Source organism: Pectinophora gossypiella, chromosome 23 (genome assembly GCF_024362695.1).
Source record: "Pectinophora gossypiella chromosome 23, ilPecGoss1.1, whole genome shotgun sequence".
Lineage (NCBI taxonomy): Eukaryota > Metazoa > Arthropoda > Insecta > Lepidoptera > Gelechiidae > Pectinophora > Pectinophora gossypiella.
In genome coordinates this window covers 4870860-4891843 of record NC_065426.1, presented here as the reverse complement: position 1 = coordinate 4891843, position 20984 = coordinate 4870860, and the positions used below count along the sequence as shown (strand labels likewise).

Sequence of the window (20984 nt, the reverse complement as noted above, 5' to 3'; positions counted from 1 at the left end):
ATCTATATGTATGCGTGAGTGTGTATGATAGCAGCTTCCACTGACAACCACATGTGTGTATGTACACATACACAAGTGTGTGTGTGTGCGTGTGTGTGCGCGCGCGCGTGTGTGTGTGTGCGCGCGCGCGTGTGTGTGTGTGTGTGTGTGTGTGTGTGTGTGTGTGTGTGCGTGTGTCTGTGTGTGTGCGTGTGTACGTGCGCGTGTGCTCGTGTGCGTTAGCGCGTGTGTGAGTGTGTGTGTGTAAACATGTTCATCAATAATAATTGTGATCACTACTAATAATATATTATATTATTATATATGAATATAAATCAGAAAATCTGTCTGTCTGCATCCTTGCTCGGTCTAACCATCACTTAAAATCGTAAAATAAAATAAAATTTTTAACAAAAAAAAACCGACTTCAAACGCAAAACTAAAAAGCAATAAATAAATTTACTTCGCACAAAGTAATTAGTACGTATTTTCAATTAGTTAATTATTTTATAATTCTGAAGTCGGTGCCAAGTAAATGCTACAACAACCCTACTACAATATCAAATTACTATGTACACACAATATTGTTTAATACCTATATCAAAGCAATTACAAAACAATGTCAAACAAAAAATTACAAAACAATCAGTATTGAAAAATATATGAATCGGTACTTCGTTGTAGCATTTCCTTGGCACCGGCTTCAGATTTATAAAATAATTAACTAATTGAAAATACGTACTAATTACTTTGTGCGAAGTAAATTTATTTATTGCTTTTTAGTTTTGCGTTTGAAGTCGGTTTTTTTTTGTTAAAAATTTTATTTTTTTACTTCCCCTTCCTCTCTTTCCTTCTATCTTCCTTTTTGTGATATTTTCCCATAGGGATTCGAACCCGGGACGTCCGGATCGTGAGCCTAGGGCTCAATGGCTAGACCATGGACGCCGTTTAAAAATGGAAAGATTTTCCCTTGGTTAACGTTTCCTTCGAGTTACATATTTAGAGACACCTTACACTAGCGTCTTTCGAGACTTCTTGCGTAGACGTTGCGCAGACGCTGGCACGACGACGACGCTCGAAAGACGCTAGTGTGGGGGGTCTCTAAATACATTATCATTTTTGTTGAAATTGTGAGTGACTAAAAAATATCTTTCAACCATCAGATTTTGCTGCATTTCCTTCTAATTTCTCTATTCCATGGAACATCATTAGTCGAATGTAACGACAGAATTAGACAAGCTTCAACAATTCTCATCAATTTAATTTGCTAATAGTATTAAACAGCTTCATTAGGTTTGGTTGAAGCACTATAAAACTCCTAATATTATAGTTCATTGGCCTTAAATAATTCTCATTCAAAAGCGTAATTTGTCAAAGTAATATAACTTATTTTAATATACTTACGAGTATATATTATATAAATTTGTTAGATGACTTTGTTTAAGTTCTGTGAACGCCTATTAATTTAACCTAAAGCATAATTCCTTTTGAATATTATTAGTCTAAGTTGTTGAATTTGTTTTTTTTTTCAGAAGAAAGCAAATGGCATTTCATAGTATTTGCTGGTGCTTACCAGCAACCACCGGTGGTGAATACGTCTATGTTTAATAATGTTATTGAAATACAAAAAAGAATATATATTTTCTTCTTTTATTTATACAGGCTGTAAGTAACATCGAAACTCGTCGAGGGGGATGATTCAGAACATCGAAAAATCATGGTCTGAATCATCCCCCTCAGTATTTGTTACGATGCCACTAACACTTTTTTCCTGAACATTCATAATGTTATAATCTTCTACTTGAATCTCGAATGAGCCACTTCAATCATTCAATAAGCTTCAACCATTTCTACTGGTATATCTAACATCTTACTATTATGTCTTCGTTCAACTATTCACTGAAACGACTCTAGCCCACAATCTAGTTCACCATTAACCAATCTCCTTGCGGCTTCCCGCAATTGTCACCAGAAATTGTTACGACAGACATAATTGTCATGCAGTTTCCTCTCCTTAACGCTCCATTAGAAGCCTCTAGCAATAAACCATGATCACTGTACTTGAATCCAGTGATAGGCTAATATTTTTATTTACTTATTTATCAAAATTTTAAAACTATCATTACAGGACCATTCTAATCCGATAGTTCAGCACTGATGTCTACTTATGACAAATAACACACATTACATGGTAGCTTTTTCAAATTCGCTCTGAGAGGCTTATTGTACAATACAATACAATACAATACAATACAAATACACTTTATTGCACCAAAATAAAAAGAAATAATTACAAAAAGTCTCTTAACTACGTACATGGCAAATGGCGGCCTTATCGCTTAAAGCGACCAATCGTCCAATCGTCGTCGTCGTCGTCGTCGTTGTCGTTTGTATCGTCCAATGATGATAATTTTTTCTCCAATTATAAATAGTGTTTTGAGCTCAGGGTAGCTTCCAATAGGCTTGTTTCCAACTAGTCAAATCAGTTACTTTTTACTAAACGTCAAAACACAAAAGTACTATTTTATTTGTATGAAATAGCACAATGTGACGTCATAGAAAATGTGATAAAATGTCGGACTTATTATTACGTTTTTCTTGATTAAAATTCATAAATAAATTAAATAGAAAAAAAAATGATTTTCGTTAGTTCTTGATCTGTCTTTATTTAGTAATCAGACTTTTATAATTTATCTTGAACCTAATAGGTAACGCCCGGTTCTCCATAATTATTTGAGTAAACAAACATACATAAACTGCCTATATACGTCCCACTGCTGGGCACAGGCCTCCCCTCAATCAACCGGAGGGGGTATGGAGCATACTCCACCACGCTGCTCCACTGCGGGTTGGTATAAACAAACATTTTTACTTTATAACCCTTTGCGCAAAATCCTACTGTTATATTTTATTCTCTAAAAATCGGAATGAAAAAAAAACCTAGAAAAACTTATTTTCAATCAACACTGCCTTTTTCCAACCGGCTGCGTTTCTTTGTCGTAACTCATCCTTCAGACGAGATACAGTCCACGCTGCCCCACATTTTATAGCAATTTATCACGAATTTTAGCTCGACAGTATAGAACTGTCAAAATTTAGGATCACTGAACAGTGCTTCCGGCTACAGTTTTTGAGTTACTAGTTTTTATGCCATTTAAGCTCATGATGATAATTTAGGAACCTTTTTTGTTTAAACATAAAATTACCTTGGTAAAATGAGTATTTTTACAATAGTTTCAACGTACCTTAACACCTTTATTATTTTATATGACCTTATTTTATATAAATTACTTATTACAACGGTTCATTTTATATCGTAAAATTTAATACCAGTAAGGATTACTAGAAGCGTATTAATGTAAAAGGTATATTCATTATTTTCAGAACATACTTCACGAACATTTTAAAAGTACTTTTTTCTGAAGTATAAATTAACCTTAGACCGATTTCCATACACAATAGTTAATCAACCGGTTCTTCATTTTAAAAGAACAACCGGTGATACGAGATAGCCGTGGTACCCCAGTTAATAAGACCCTCGCCTCTAACTTTGAGGTCGCAGGTTCGAATCCAGCACAGGTCTAAACCAATGATTGTCGAATTTGTTTTCAAATTCATGTTTGATGCAGCAGTGTAGGAAAATCGTGAGGAAGCTCTCATTCCCGAGAAATGCATTTACGGAGGTATGTGACCTAACTTGTATAGGGCTGGTTTTCCCTTCGCGGGTTGTAAGGTCAGACAGGCAGTCTCATTGAATCAATTCGTATTAAATATGTATAACTGTTTTGATTTAATTCGGATATTTCAGCAATTCCTTTATTGTTTCTCCCTTCATCATTCTTCAGACATTTTAGAAAGAATGAAACAAAAAAAATATTTTATGTACCTATACTTATTATTTTTCTACGCTTTTTCATCATCTTTGTATTTGTTAAAGTCGTTTGTATTATTTACAATTTATACTTGAAATGAAATAAATGGAAGAACGTTGACAAAATTTCATTTCATTCAAGAACCAAGACCCAAGAATCAATCAATTGGGATATAGTTTTGAGTTTATGCTATGCTATGATATGCTATGCTATGCTATGCTATGTTATGCTATGTTATGTTAACAATCAAGACCTTCTCGCCGCACTATCACCAATTTTGCCAAATTGAGTTCACAATTAACCCATCCTACGGTCATCACAATATTGTCGAACAGTTTCCCCTCTCTAACGATTCAATTAATTGAATTAAACTAGCTTCAATCTCCGTCAATATCTCTACTACTTGAGAAGGTAGTAACAATATAAGAATTGCTTTAAAGGCACCACAAAGGTCATAAACCCTCTAAACCTGATTGTATGAAGAATAATGACAATGGTGGAAGCAAAATTGGTGTGTTAGGATTACGCTAGTGAAATTCCGTTATCTACCGTAATGCGCTTGCATCAGAGGACTCAAAATTGCCGGAAGTAGAGAAGAGAATAAGAGGATAATGAGAAAAAAGGGTAATTTTGTTACGTAATAAGGTAGGTAGTGAGAGTTTCGAAAATTTCCATCAACACAACATTCTATAAAAAGTTCGTCACGTCAAATCATTTCGCATAACAACCAAGCCCCATAAAATGACAGAAGTCCATATTCAAAACCAGAATTACGAACAAATGTAGTTAATTCTTAAACAAATGCGGTATAAACCCTTGCAGTTACAACGTTTAGGCCCCCCGCTCAGCCATTCCGTTTTACGTGTCAGCATAACGAATGAGCCCCTCTGGAGTTCTCTGTCGAATTATTGCCCTTTTATTAATATATGGCCACATTAACCACAAGTCGTTAAGTTGACTCCGGCGATAATTTAGCAAGTTGGAGCGTAAAGTGTGTACAGTTAGGCCGATATTCAAGATGTTTGAACTTATACATATATATAGTGGGCCGCCACCAGAAATAATCAAAGACAACTTGCAGCCACTGACAGCCGTTGATACGAAGTCATAAGATTGTGTGTGTGGTAATGTCAATGAAACTAACCTCAGTAAAATACTATTATACATCAAAGGGCGTGAGATCGTTCAAACCGTAACATATGAGTAATCAAGTCACAATACCGGGAGAGCCTTCAGCGTTCCGCATTTGTCCGGCCAAGTAGGTGATGCCATCTGAGGCAAAACTCCTGAGGTGAGTTCTACGATGATTATGGCGAACCGAATGGTGATATGGGCTTAACGCGTCGCATATAACGATAAAGGGAAAAGGACGACAAATTCAAAGTGTAACTATGTTACCAACTGAATAAGATATTTTTGAATTTTGAATTTTGGACACAAAATTTGAAGGGTTTTACGAAATGTCATGGAATAGAAGAAAGAGTTTGGAAAGAACCTAATTTTGCATGAGAACCGCTGTTGTCGGTTCAACCTCACTCTCTTTTACTACTACTCCTGTAAACAGGTAACTACTGCTTCTCAAATTCTATTGCCACTTTACCGGCAATGTATATTTTATGTGATAAGCTGCAATTTTATCATAAGTTTTCGTAAGATTCTGCGTACAAAAGTTTAATTTTGATATATAACTGGTCATACTAAGGTTTCCAGCTTTCCTATGATAAGGAGGGATCTCATTGTATGATTGTTGATTTTTTACCCTGTAGGTGTTTTATAACAATTAAAACTATACTACTAAACCTAAATTAAAAAGCTCCATTAAAGATGCTCCCTTTTATCACCTCTCGACCGAATGTGCCCATCACGCTCGCAGCGTTGCCCCGTTGGATGGCGAGAGAAATATGCTGCGCTAAGTAATGCCCGGACCGGGAGTCGCCACCATGCTCCCTTAGCCGCTTACCCACCTCTCTGATAAAGCGCTTCGCTTCAGAACCCCAAGTCCTCGCCGTTTCAACGGCAAACGGCACAATATGATAAACAAGACGACCTTTTAATATACTGTCGCGGAGCTCCGTGAGTCGTAAAGTTTGCGGACGAGTGGAGTGCAAAATTGAAGTATGTACTAGTTGCTCATACTTTTATGGCGCGCGTTCCACGCTCGCTTAGCCCTTCCAACTTCTTTCTTCTATTCCGAGCCCTATTTAGTTAAATAATTATAATAAATCAGTATTCATAACCAACCTATATTAATCTCCTGAAGCCCCTGCAAACAAAAATTTTCGCGGTATTACCCAAAAATCAGCTAAGTAGGTGTCAAGTGCGAAATTATGCTGTTCATTGTACCTTCTTAAATTCCCCTCGTAATTAAGAGAAGTTTTTGGAAGACTTACCTTTTGAAGAATAATAAATCTTTTAAAGTAGACTTACTGAAGTTAAATCGATACACGTTGAATACTTGGCTTTATAAATTAAATTAAATTTGCAGATGCAAAAGTTTAAAATTCATTTGGCTTTACAGTGCATCTTTTAGCAGTGATTCCTTTGAGAGGCTGAGGTTTTATTAGTTTTCTTTTACTTGGGAGGTCTTCATCAGAGTATATAATTATAAGAGGTGCCATGGTTTCCTTTGCTTTCAACAGGTTTGTTTTTTAGCCGAAACCTTCCGCGTTCTTCAGTCGTACGAGAATTTTCTCTAGCCTATCGTGTCCTACAGCTGAGTAAAAGCCTCACCTCTTCTCCTCCACAATTACTTATCCAAACAGATGTCTTACCTTTTCAAGGTACCCAGATTCTTTCCATATTTTGGGATAGCCATGATTGTCGAATGAACCCAGCCAGGTGGGCTAAATTGCTCACGCATTGGGTGCCTACAGATGGACGCGAACAGAGGTAGTCTATTCTTAGTCAAATTTAATTATTTATAAAATCTAATTTAATTAATAAATAATTAAATTTCACTAATAAATAACACACACTAATATATAATATTTTTTAATTTAATTATTTATTTATTAATTTTTTTTATTATTATTTAAATTTAATTATTTGATAATTATATCCGTGGTAGCCCTGTTCGGAGAACGGGTGACTCACATCGTATTGTCAGGAGTTCAAATTCCGGCTGGGGCTCTAAATTATTAAATTCGACTTTTTGAGTATAAATTCATGTTTGAATTATAAATAATTGATATCACGTGGTTTCCAGGATTTGTGCCTGGTTTGGCAATAAGCTCGACGCCTATTATATGATGGTGATGACCACGAGTTAAAGATGCGGAGGCAGCCGCCGCTACTACCATCCCTGTAGGTCGGGGTGAACATTTTTTTAGGGCACCTTTTCTTGCCCCCTCCAAGGCTGAGCAAGAAGAGCAGTGCCATGGACTTAAACATAGATGGCTAAGAGTTGGTGTACATACCATACAATCTACCTACACCTTCGGGAAAACAGGCGTCATGCTATGTTAATTAATACTTCATGTTTCTTGAAGGTCCGCTGTAAAAATATCTCTTATAAGACATACTCATCTGTACTGTCAGTTTTATCTGGTATCATCATCATCATCATCACCAGCCCATTAACGAGGCCCGTGCCCCAACAGTGGGGGGTCGAGTAGGGAAAACGGGCCTTAAACCACCACGCGGGCCCAGTGCGGATTGGTGGTTATTAACGACTGCTAATGCACCGGGATCAACGGCTTAACGTGCCTTCCGAAGCTCTGAGGAGCTCGAGATGAAAACTTTTTTTTGTCACCCATTTGCGAAAGTTGCCTTTGCGAAAGTTGCTTAACCTCAACAATCGCAGACCGAGCGCGTTTACCGCTGCGCCATCGCGCCACCGAGCTCCTCGTCTGGTTTTATCTGGTATATATACGTTTATTGAACAAAATAAATAGAAAATTTGGATATTACTTACTTACTTTTAACATTTTCATCTAATGTAAACACTCTGAAGCTCTAACTGTAAATTTATATTCCATTTAAGTAAGTAACCCGGAATCTTGAAAGCAAAGATTTTAACCGTCTAGTACTAAGACTTCCCGACTCAAAGCAAATTATATTAAATTCTACTTGATGGAGTAATGAAAATTATCTCAACTATTCAATTGCAGTTTGCTTCTTTAGTTCGCACTTAGTTTAAAGGGTTGTTAAAAAGATTGCGTTGTTTGCTAAAATAGTTTTACAAAATTACAAAAAAATGAAAATGTTGTTTATGTTACAACTTACTTACTTAAAGAAAAAAGATTCAACTCACAAGAAAAAATGGATCTCCTAATTTTGTTTTAAATTATTCTTGTCATTTTCTCACTAGCCGAAAAGGACCATCAGCTTCAGAAATAAAGTAAAAGACGTTAAAAAAAAACTTAAAGCTGTTATTTTTAAAATTTAAACATTACGCGTGTAACCTTCGAGATTCGAGACGATTTATTATGCTGAAGTTGTTGTAAGAGAATTGCATAGCCGCACAATAGAAGAAGAAGACTTAGAACCTGCACAAACTTTGTTTAAACATTTACAGAAAGATGCATCGCTATTTGCGCTTGCACAAACAAGTTTTGGCAGTTACCAACAAAACGTGTAGAATTCTGGAATGTAACGTTTGAATCAAAGTTCTGTTGAAGTCCGGAAATTTGCTACGTTATCGCACACTTTCCGTTTCCACGATTATTGTTGCGTCGTTGAATAAGTGTCCTTGTGGAAGTGGCTTTACTATGATGTCACAGCTTCTTGGAACGAAAGATGTAGGTAGGTAGAGATAAAAGAAACCTCTCTGTTGGCCTGGGAAAAACTTACAAAGAGTAGAAATGAATTCACGTATATCATGAAATCACACCACGTCTTATCCAACGGATTAGGGCGGACCCTGTGAAAAACGTTTCACAGGGTCCGCTTACCTAACCTGAAGATGTGACAGGTCCGGTTTTTTACAGAAGCGACTGCCTGTCTGACATTCCAACCCGCAAAGGGAAAACCAGCCCAACACAGGTTAGGTCGCATACTTCCGAAAATGCATTCCTCGGGAATGCGGATTTCCTCACGATGTTTTCCTTCGCCGCTGAGAATGTGATAATCATTTATGATCCAAACATGAATTCGAAAATAAATTCGACAATCACTGATTTAGGCTTGTAGTGAATTCGAAACTGAAATACCACGGCTCACACCACTTCACTAACAAACACAAACAAACAAATATACTAACTTAATTTTAACGAACTTGGAGCAGAGCTGTTTGACTAACCACCTTACTTACAAAAAATAAACCAGGGAAGAACGTGGGTTTAAGTATTTGACAGCCAAGCAAAGTTCAGTCGAATTGTATGATAATTGGATTCAATTTTGCTTGGCGGTCAAAAATTTAAACCCACGTTCATCCCATGTTTATTTTTTATTTGTAAGTTGGTAAGAGATTATTACAATACAATACAAATACACTTTATTGCACCAAAATAAAAAGAAATAATTACAAAAAGTCTCTTAACTAAGTACATGGCAAATGGCGGCCTTATCGCTTAAAGCGATTTCTTCCAGACAACCATAAGGTGAGGAAAAAGGTAAAAAAAAAATGAAAGATTGCGGGTACAAACTATACATACAAATTAACAATAAATACATGCATGCATGATTATTACTGTTATCCATCTCCCAAAATGAAAAGAATGGACTGAAAATGATCCCTTTCAAACGATGTACGGCCACGAGCATTAATATAGTATCATGTCACATTAAATTTTGTGACAAAACTGTCTCACAAAATTAATGCCAAGTATGTCAGCACAACAAGGTTTGTGTAATTATTTATTTATTATTTATTAATTATTTAGTTATTTTGCCCAAAGGGTCAGTTTGGCGGTGCAGAGGGGCAACGTGGCCAGTATTCCGGGGACTTTGCCTCGATGTGGTGAGCTGGAGGACATTTTTTATTTATAGCTTTTTATCCCTTGTTTATGTTTTGATTTTAATAATATGTGTGTTGATACAACTGTAGTTGGATGGAATGTACTTGTTTATGTATTTTTATTTAATAAATAATTAATTTACTTTATTTATTTACATCCAAAGTTGACACATGACTAAACTATGTACAAGGTGTTAGTGACATCGTAACGAAAACTTTGAGAGGTGATTGAGGCCATGATTCTGAGTTGATATCAAGTGGAATTTTCCGTCGCAAAAGTATGGAATTTTAAATAATTTAAAAAACACAAATATTTTCATGAATATTCAGACTGAAAATTCCACTTGATATCAAATCAGAATCATTATGGTCTGAACCATCCCCCTCAGTATTCGTTGCGGTGTCACTAACACCCATACCTACTTGTATGGCTACTGTATGTACTTGTGCGGGGTGTAAGTGACATCGTAACGAATACTGAGGGGGATGATTCAGCTGATTATTCTGAGTTAATATCAAGTGATACTTTCCATCGCGAAAGTACAGAATTGAAAATAACTAAAAAAAAAATTTAAAAAAAATCATGAATTTTGCGACGAAAAATTCCACTTGATATCAATTTAGAATCATGTTCTGAATCATCCCCCTGAGTATTCGTTACAATGTCACTAACACCCTGTATAGGCGTTAGCTTAGTATATTTTAGCTCATCATAATACTATCTATTTTAATGCCAAATATGTTAGCAAGTGTTCTTGTAACTTGTTGTCACTCCCCGCCGCTTCTTCTCATCATCTTTCTCTCGGACAATCAGGTGATTAGACTGTAATGTCCTATAACCAAACTAAGAATTACAAAGTGATTTTCATGATGTGTCCCCACCGGGATTTGAACCCGGGACCTCCGGGTTAACCCAACACTCAAACCACTGGACCACAGAGGCTTTGAAAATCATATTAATTAGAACCATTTTCTGTACCATCCAGTACATCTACATCAACGGGACCAAGCGCTAATGAAACACATTAATAACATCTGCGCACACTAAAATGTCTTTTGTTTCTTCCAGTATTTTGGGATATCGTGCTCTTTGTTATTATGCTCGATTAATATTATTCTGTTATGTTTTGCGGGCGATATATTACTTAGTACATTAGGTACGTATATGCGAGCGAATTAGGCGACCACCGTTTGTGACTTTATTAGGGAAGACAGCTTCTTAGATATATATATATATATATAATATACTTTTAGGTTAGTTTCCAACTAGTCAAATCAGTCGCTTTTTATTGAACGTCAAAACACGAAATTACTGTAAAGTTTGTATGAAAAGGTACATTTAATTTTGACTATGACATCATAGAAAAACGTGATAAAATGTCGGACTTATTCAAATTCATATGGAACAAAAAGCAAATGTTTTCGTCAGTTTTTTATCTGTCTTTATTTAACTATTTTATAATCAGTATTTCATAATTTATCTTTGACCAAGGATCGGAAAAAAAAAATCGGCAATCATTGGTTTAGGCCTTTGCTGGATTTGAACCTGCGACCTTACAGTGAGAGACAAGCGTTCAACCTACTAGGCTACCACGAGTTCAGTAACCATTCAATAAGGTTTCCAAAATCTGAGTGTCGTAGGCATTATTATATTTTTTGATTACCCCTACTGCGATATCTTCGCCGACATTTTTTTCTTTTTTCAGTTTATTTATGTTCGTAAGAGAGAAAGGAGAGAATAGGCATTTATTAAATCAAGTAATAGGATCCTCCTGGGGTATTTTTATACTTACGCTGCCCCAATTATTTATTCAAGTGGGTAATTTAAATCTTGTTTTTATTTTGGGATTGCTTTATTAGTATTGTACTCTTTGGATTTTTCTCCGTCGTTTATAAATTACAAAAATTTTAAAAACATAAGTTTACTGTTCCTAAGTACCTCTTTATCTTTAAGATTTTTCGAATTAAAAGTTTTCTTCTGGTTTCTGTTAGATGGGTCCACTCCGTTAGGATCACGTAGGTAAGTATATTCAAATGCGTATGTTGGTAAGTATTTATTGCAATATTATTATTAACAGATTTATGCTAGATTTACCTCAGATACAACTATTCGACCAGAAAGAAAAAGGAAAGAAAGAATTTAAAAAAAAAAAAAACAACAAAACACTACATGTGATAATCCAAATCAAAAGGACCCATATAATAGCAGACGCTTACACTGCTGTCAGATGCCTGACGACCTGTGGGCTAAGATCACCACAGAATGGTCTCCGAATAGAGACAGACGCGGGCGAGGCAGACCGAGGAGGAGATGGCGCGACAACCTGGATGCTTTTCTGGAAGGCTGGCCGGAGGAAGCACTGGAGAGAGAGTCCTGCAAGAAATGGAGGGAGGCCTTTGCCCGGCAGTGGGTCACTTTAGGCTAGATACGATACGAAGATATTATTAGGACCTTTGATTTTAATTTGAATTGAGAGAGAGAGAGAGAGAGAGAGAGAACGTAATTATCACACATTTAATATTATGTAAGTGACATAAGTTTAAATTAAATCGTCCTACGCAACATAGATACAAAGTGTAATAACATATCACGTCTCTACTCTAAGCACACAAATTACTATCATGGCGGTTCGCAAACAACCAAAATTACAATCACAAACACAATATATGACAAACAAACCTACATATTGGCAGTAAAATATTCCAAGCTGAACACTTGGGGTGAAATCTAAGGGTGGCTGTACACCCGAACTGTGCGGCGACGCAACGCTTTTACAACACTGAACTACCAGAATAAAATATAATATTATTATTATGCCTTATTTCACCAACAAAAGATAAAAACAATAAAGTTTATGCAAACAAACGACATAGGAATTTCATTTTTACTTCATTTTGGATCATAGCCTCGTAAAGGCAAGAGTTGGAGACACAATATCTAAACAATAAGGTTTGTTTTTTTTAACTTTCTTGCGTTATCTCTTGGCCCCAGACTTGCCCAAAGGCATTGACGAGGCCTAAGATGGAGCGAGCTCGCCCAGAAGATGCCTGTCCGCTCTGGCCTTGAAATTTAAAAAGAATAATCGGTTTTTCGACTTTAATTATGTATACATATATCTTCCACTATTTATTCTAATGAGTTGCGTTGCCAAGTCATCTTGACCGAAGTGTGCTATTTAGCTGATTTTTTTAAGCGATGCGATATGACTTTTGCGTTGCGTAGGCCGCGCAAGTGTGTGACCACCCTAAGCACTCAAGGCACAATCTATTTGTCAAGGTTGTCGCTCTGCCCGATTTAATCGGGACAAGACGAGACAGTTTCTAATGGGTGCGGTCCCTTATTTAGATATCTCCTGATTTAAGACGGGTAACGTTTCTAGCAGAGTAACTTGATATTTTGGATCTCTGATTTTATGCAGGCTGAATAATAAGGATTCAGCGTTCAAAATAAGTTAAGAATACTTTAAATTATTTAATAAATTACGTGTATTTTAGAGTTTATCTTAAGTGCAGCTTTCACTAATAAAGTTGGCTCGACCGTTATAGAGGACGATACCACTCACCAACTATCACGTTGGTCTAATAGACTGATATATGAAGCGTAGGAACTTAGTTCATCTTGCGATGGATACAGCTCTGACTACCCCAAGTTGAGAGCTTATGTTATTTCATACAAGCGATCCGCCTCGGTTTCGCTCGGGTGCAATGCTGAGGAAAAAATGAAATTATTTACGACATCACATTAAAAACCTCAAAAATAACAGTATTCTCCACTATGTAATGGATGTTATTATACATAATATAAACCCTCCTCTTGAAACACTCTATCTATTAAAAAAACCGCATAAAAATCCGTTGCGTAGTTTTAAAGATTTAAGCGTACATAGGGATATAGGGACAGAAAAAGCGACTTTGTTTTATACTATGTAGTGATTATGTTATGTTATTTAAGATACGTTTGAAATTATATGTTAAAAAAGTATAAAATAAAAAACTGTTACAAAACACGCATGAGTTGTATTTCCTCTAAAGTGCTCATCTTTCTAACAGTATTTTTTTTCCCTCAAACAAATTGACAACCCTAAGTTGACCAAATGTTTGGTCTAAATAATCACATTAACTGTTCAAATAGTGTTGTATTTGGACAAACATTCGGGCGTATATTTGTCAATGGAAAGATTTTGTTATTCGCCAGATTTTTTTTTTGTAGGTAATAACTTTAGCAAATATTTGCAGTCTGAGTACAAAATTGAGTTGTTAAAGCAATCACATGAAGAAAAACTGTATACAAATATTTTTCTTTTCTTTTTTAATGCCTTTTATGTTCCCAAAAATTGTGAGAAGTCTTAGTAAAATAAAATTATGTTTCTAAGATCGTAGACCTCGCCTAGACTCTTTATGATGAGTGTCATAATATCAGAATCAGAATTTATATTATTTAATTCTGTATAAAATAAAAAATCAAAATAGCCTTTATTCTCCGTCTCAAAAAAAATAAAACATAGGTTATACAAGGTTTTCCTTCTATCTACCGAGTACCTACCTAATTATTAGTTCTATGTGTAAACCCTACTGTAACCTTGTTTTTTTAAATAAGCAGCCATTAACAGTCAGGTTGTCTCATGACATAGGCCTCCTCTAGTTCCCTCCATATGTCACGGTCTTTTGCTAAAGGAAAATCATCTTGTCTGGTGTTTAGGTGGTAAATAATGCGGTGACTTTAAGTTCTTCTTCTATCGTGTGGGTTGTGAGGTGGATTACCAACCCCACCAACCCACATGACTTTGAGATGACCACGTTATACTCAATTAGCGACGCAAAAAATACACGTTACTGTCGATCATAGCAGAAAAAATATATTTCTATACTTTAAACAGCCTCCGTGGTCTAGTGGTTAGAACGTTAGGCTTGCGATCTGGAGGGCCGGGTTCGATTCCCGATGGGAACATTGTCAAAATCACTTTGTGAGACTGTCCTTTGTTTGGTAAGGGCTTTCCAAGCTTGAATCACCTGATTGTCTGAAAAAGTAAGATGATTCCGTGCTTCGGAGGGCACGTTAAGACGTTGGTCCCGGCTATTAGCCGTAAAAACACCTCCGCCAACCCGCATTGGGGCAGCGTGGTGGAATATGCTCCATTACCCCTCCGGTTCATTGAGGAGAGGGCTGTGCCGTGCCTATCTGTGGGACGTATATAGGCTGTTTATGTGTATACTTTAAAAAGTAGAAAATATAATTTATTAGATGTTGCCAACACTACCTATTTGAATTTAGTACTCTAGGACGGGGAAATCGGGTACTGCAATTTCAGTATGTGTGCTAATAGCACCTACTGTTCTTAATTATGCCTTTTAATAGCATATTCTATCGACAGCAGTAATCACCCTGTGGGTGTCTGATTGCATTATAAGTACAGTGCTTGGAATTATGTTTTACTGGGGATTAAAAAGGCCACATCGAAGCAATTCATCTACAAAAGCAATATTGCAAATTGACATTTGCGCATATACAAGTAAGCAATGCAAACAAATGCCAGCAATATTGCTTCTTAAGATGATTTGTTTACCCTTAATCCTAAACCTTTCATTACCATAGTATAAAGAATAATACTACTACTAATACGTGCATTTCTTCGAGGCAATGACGTCATAAATCGTCTGAAACAGACGCATAGGGCCAATGATGAATACGCTCCAACAATCCGCACGCTCATTTCCTCCTGACCAAAAAAAAAATCATGGAATGCGTTCAATCGCTTATTCTTCCAGACTGTGGTCTTAAACATGACTGTCTTATGATAGGCTCCGGACACAGGTTGGCCGCTGCAAGGATAATCTTTGCAGGTGGGGATACCTGGTTGATGGTTGCGATGATTGCGAGTGTGGAGTATCACCACAAACTATGGCTCACCTTTTGTGCTGTCCTAAGTGCCCTAACACCTGCACTATTAAAGACCTGTACGAAGCCACTGAAAATGCCGTAAGCGTGGCCAATTATTGGTCAGCAAAAATTTAGTTTCATTCGCCATCGATTCGCAAAGAAGAAGAACATGACTGAGTCGATTTCTGAATAGTGAGATAGCGATATGCGGCAAATCTATAATAGGGTAATTTCCAACTAGTCAAATCACACGAAATTGCTACGAAATTTGTGTGAAAAGCAACCTGTGACGTCATAGAAAACCGTTGCAAAATGTGACACTTAATTATTATAGCTTTTTTTATTAAAGTTCATAAATAAGATAAATAGACAAAAGAAAACGTTTTTTGACAGTTTTAGATCTGTCTTTACATACATACATACATACATAAACTCACGCCTATTTCCCACCGGGGTAAGCAGAGACTATAGAATTCCATTTGCTTCGATCCTGACACACTTCTCTTGCTTCCTCCACATTCATCAATCGCTTCATACACGCACGCCGGTTCAGAGTAGATCGTATTGAACCTTTTCTAAGGACATCTCCAATTTGGTCATCGTAAGTCCTTCTCAGTCTTCCTCTGCCAGCCCTACCATCAACTTTCGCTTTATATACCGCTTTTGCAATCCTATTATCCTTCATCCGCATCTGTCTTTATTTATTAAAAAAACAAAATTTCGTAATTTTTCTTTGAAACTACCCAATTATTCACGTCTAAAATAAAAAATGCCAATAAAAGAACTCGATGTAGGCGATTTCAACAAGCGCATCTACACTTTCTCATTTTCCCAACGACGTAATTACAACCAAATATCTATACGTAATTAAACATAAACATGCATACACAACAATAACATGTTTACTGAACGTACTCCACCTGAAAAGCCAGTATTTATTGTGTAAATACAACCAGAGATTGGATCCGGTATCACATTTGCGTGTTTTCGTATGATTTAGGTTACTGTGAATTGTTTGGAGTTAAAATGTTACGAGTTGGCTTTCGCCTTATTTCTATGGTTTTGGTGTAATATGGCAATTTTTAAAATGAAGTTGTTCAAAATATCTTACAAAGAAGTCCACTCTTGTTGCTATTATATAAGTTAATCTCAAGAATCATTGAACGGCACCACGGCGGCAGCGGCGGCGACTGTCAAATCTTCAGGTTTTTTTTTATTGATTTCTCCCGAGGGTAATAACCGTCCTCGAGAGGACTATGTTCTGGTCTTAATAACATTAAATACAGAGTTTAGAATTGCATGCCTTAGACTAAATTAAAAATATGTACTGACTCTCAATATGCTGTGATCCTTCAGGGACCCCGCTATTGGATACGGAGACCCTTTCAGTTCACAACGGTGAAAGAACATAATAACATATACATTTATAAAACTATTATAATTATATATAAATTTATAACTAATAAGGCTAAAAATATATGTTTAATTAACACTTAAACACTTACAAAATCGGCTATGGAATCTAAAATCTTCAGGTTAGGTAAACGGACCCTGTGAGAAACGGGATAAAGCTAAAATTTTCTCAAGAGTCATTGAACGGAAATTCTCAGTCTACTTGGTAAAGAACGATGGTAAGTCTTTCTCTTGTCGGAAATCTTTTATTATGATTTTATTTCAATACCAAAATAGGGCCCTGTGCCGAGAATTTTCTTGCAGCTTCTTTTCCCCGGCGATACAGGTTGTGAGAAGCCGCAGTAGTTTTAGGCGGATGAACCGTTCGTTATTTAAAAATGACAATTCAAAGTGTAGCGATGTTACATACTGAATAAAGATATTTTTGAATTTGAATTAAGATTTTGAGTTTTTACTGCGCCGCAATGTAAATCGTCCAACAATGAAAATTGTTAACAATTTGACATTTTTATTTTTGTATTTTATTAAATTTGTTTTTTATGCAGCTAAAAGCACAATGTGGAACATAAAATAATTCAAGACAAACACTATGAAATGACATTTCCTATTTTTACCGACGGAAAATTCCACTTGATATCAATTCAGAATCATTCCCCAAAGTTTTCGTTACGATATCACTAAGAACATGTATATACACTCTCTTGTAATAGACACAATTTTATTCAAATATAGAAGCAATTTCTCCTAATAGAATCCAGACAAGCCTTCTAACATTTTTCATGTAAATGCCATTTTATTATTTCTCTTAAGGCGAATATCTTAAATAATTTATCTTATACTAGCTTTTGCCCGCGACTTCGTCCGCGTGGCGTGTTATAAAAGAGAGATCTTTGCGTGTGTGGGAGTGCATATCAAATTTCAAGCATCTAACTTATGCAGATTAGATTTTTTCATACAATTTTTTCCCCGCTAACTCCCATTTTTCAAAATACAGCCATAACTAAACTTTACATTTACTAAGGTATGCATGCATGCTAGATTGAAAACATATCTTACGCGGTTTCGATTTTTTCATACAAATGTTTTTTCCCGCTAACTCCCGTTTCCGTGGGAATTTTGCAATATCCTGTTGCAACTAAGCTTTCAGTTAACTAAGGTACCTGCACGCCAAATTTCAAGCGTCTAATTTAAGCGGTTTAGATTTTTCATACAAAAGAATTTTCCCGCTAATTTCCGTTCCCGTAGGAATTCCGGGAATTCCTTTCTTAGTGCACCTCTACGGTACCTAAGCTACGTCCTTTCCTCAAGTGCCTACGTTTAGCCGTTTAGGCTGTGCATTGATATGTCAGTCAGTCAGTTTCTCCTTTTATATATTTATATTTAGATAGATTAAACTCCCGCATAATAATTATTAACACAGATGAAGATTGTGTCGAGAGCGCGAATAGCTAAAATGCCGTGTCAGGATTGATTGAAGCATCATAATTAGAAGTCGAAAATTTGGTGGCATATTTACTTAAATTTAGCCCTCAAGACCCTTTTTTATATGAGAACTGTCACATTGACACGATATTAAGGGCAGTCTCGAAGCTGAGATTAGTTTATTAATACCACCCTTAAACTTGATGGTAGTCCATAATATAGAGTTGATATTACCGTTCATCGAGTTACCAGATTTTTTTTAAATAAAAATAATTTTATTAATTCTTTGCTTAATATATCGTCACTGATGTCGCTATCTGACGTATCTGAATTTTTAGGCGAATCTGATTTGCACCTTTTGCTGTCAATAAGACAAATAGTTTTTGGTAAAAAAAATTGCAGATACGTCAGTTTGCAAAGACAGCCGCGATATGTCGTATGGCATTGTTATATAACATAGTTTAATGTGCACTGTGTACCAAAAAATAACTTTTTGTTTCGAAGCTATGTCTCAGCAATCATCATCATCAGCCCATTAAAGTCCCCACTGCTGGGGCACGGGCCTTCCCTATGGATGGATAGGGAGATCGGGCCTTAAACCATCACGCGGGCCCAGTGCGGATTGATGGTTATTAACAACGGCTAATGAAGCCGGGACCAACGGCTTAACGTGCCTTCCGAAGCGCGGAGGAGCTCGAGATGAAAGCTTTTGTTTTTTGTGGTCACCCATCCTATGACCGGCCTTTGCGAACGTTGCTTAACTTCAACAATCGCAGACCAAGCGCGTTTACCTCTGCGCCATCGAACTCCTCTGCTCATGTCTCAGCAATAAAGTATTTAATTATTAAGATTGAGTTAGTGTTGGATACAGACGTGACAGTGTTTTATGATAAAAAAGTAAAAAAATAATATTCTGTTGCATTTTGCCAACAATTCCAGACCAGCAAAGTAATGTGTAATTTCGTGTATGTTTTTTTTTTCCTATTATTATTGTATATTATGTTACTGTGGCGTACTCTAATAACAAATACTCTTTTATTTCCCTTTCTTTCTTTGATAAGTCACCACGGCGTGTATATTTACCACCCACTGCCTATAAACCCGTAAAAGCCACTAACCTAACTTGGATCAAGTTTCCTTTAAGACCACGCCAAATTAGTCGAACAACTGACCGGGACTCGTCAACCTTTACTGTTGTTCGTAGGGAAAGTCGTAAATTCGAGCCAGCCTATAATACTCTGTAAGATCACTCGTACACGATGCTGCTTGTCGCAGTGGCTTTTAAGAGCGACTATTATTTTTTTGACGTGACTTATTGTATATTTGCCGCAGATGGCAAAAATTACTTAGCCGTACAAGTGGGAAGCACTGAAGGCTCTCACTCGGTACAAAATTTAAGACAACAGGCCTGAGTATGCCCAGTTGGGCGCGAACCTCGGCTCAGGGCGTCGTCTGAAAGGAAGAATATTTGAAAGAATTCATCGACCCTAGTTGGTCGATAGCGATAAGCGATGAATGTGGGAAGGCGACTACTTATTCCTTTTAGACTATTACGTTGCCACCTATTACGTTGGTCTAACAGATAACTCGGTGAGGTGTGACTACCACTTGTATACAGAGTGTTAGCGACATCGTAACGAAATCTTTGAGAGATGATTCAGACCGCGATTCTGAGTTGATAGGTATCAAGTGGAATTTTCCGTCGCAAAAGTATTGACTGAATATACTTAATTAAAAAAACACTAAAATTTTTATAAAATTTTCGACAGGACATTACAGGCAGAGCACCTTATTGTCCTAAAGCAAGATAATCCGTGCTTCTGAAGGCACGTCATGCCGTTGGTCCCGGTTACTATTTACCGATGTAAGCAAGTAGTCGTTACATGAACCATATCAGAAGCCTTTGGCGACTCAATAACAACCCAAAACCATGTAGGGTTGTTGGGGTTAGTCACGTTACAACTCACACGATAGTAGAAAGTTTATATAAGACCAAAAAAAAAAACGATAGTAGAAGAAGTGACGATATCAAATTGCAAACAAAATAACACGAGCAAGATCGTACGAGCAAATGCACTACATAATCGCAGTGCAAAATTACACGTCGCTTCAACAAGCGTCATCGCTTGAAAATCCCCTAAGGCAACCGCAAACTTGACTCAACTGAGCGTAATTGAGTGTTCGCTATACTCTGTAGTTAGTGACCAACTCAATTTATGGAGACCACTGGGTAATTCGACGTGCCTTAGAATTTGGCTTTTGAGATAGGTTGGTCTAGCTAAAGGCTAAACCCTAAGTGAATATTCGAAGATGTACTCGTTTATACCTTTACAGGGTTTTCCTTTTTGAAGCAGATGGTGTTTTTGTGTGGTGGAATCGACTGGAACAGGTTACTTACCTCCAGACAATAAGCTGTCGATAAGCAGATATAGAGTTGTAAGTGCGGTGAAGTGTGGTACTGACCGTGGGTTAGGTTAGGTTAGGTTATTCAGTCGGTTTATTTGAATTTTGTAATTTGAATTCT

General features: G+C 36.6%; 1 protein-coding gene and 1 long non-coding RNA gene across 3 annotated transcripts in view; both read right to left on the bottom strand.

Annotated features, from left to right (window-relative positions):
* The window catches only part of LOC126377396 (zwei Ig domain protein zig-8-like), a 467377-nt gene that overhangs the window by 56386 nt on the left and 390007 nt on the right, over positions 1-20984 (bottom strand). The window lies entirely within an intron of this gene.
* The window catches only part of LOC126377444 (uncharacterized), a 175830-nt gene that overhangs the window by 93082 nt on the left and 61764 nt on the right, over positions 1-20984 (bottom strand). The gene's annotated exons all lie outside the window — the stretch shown is intronic.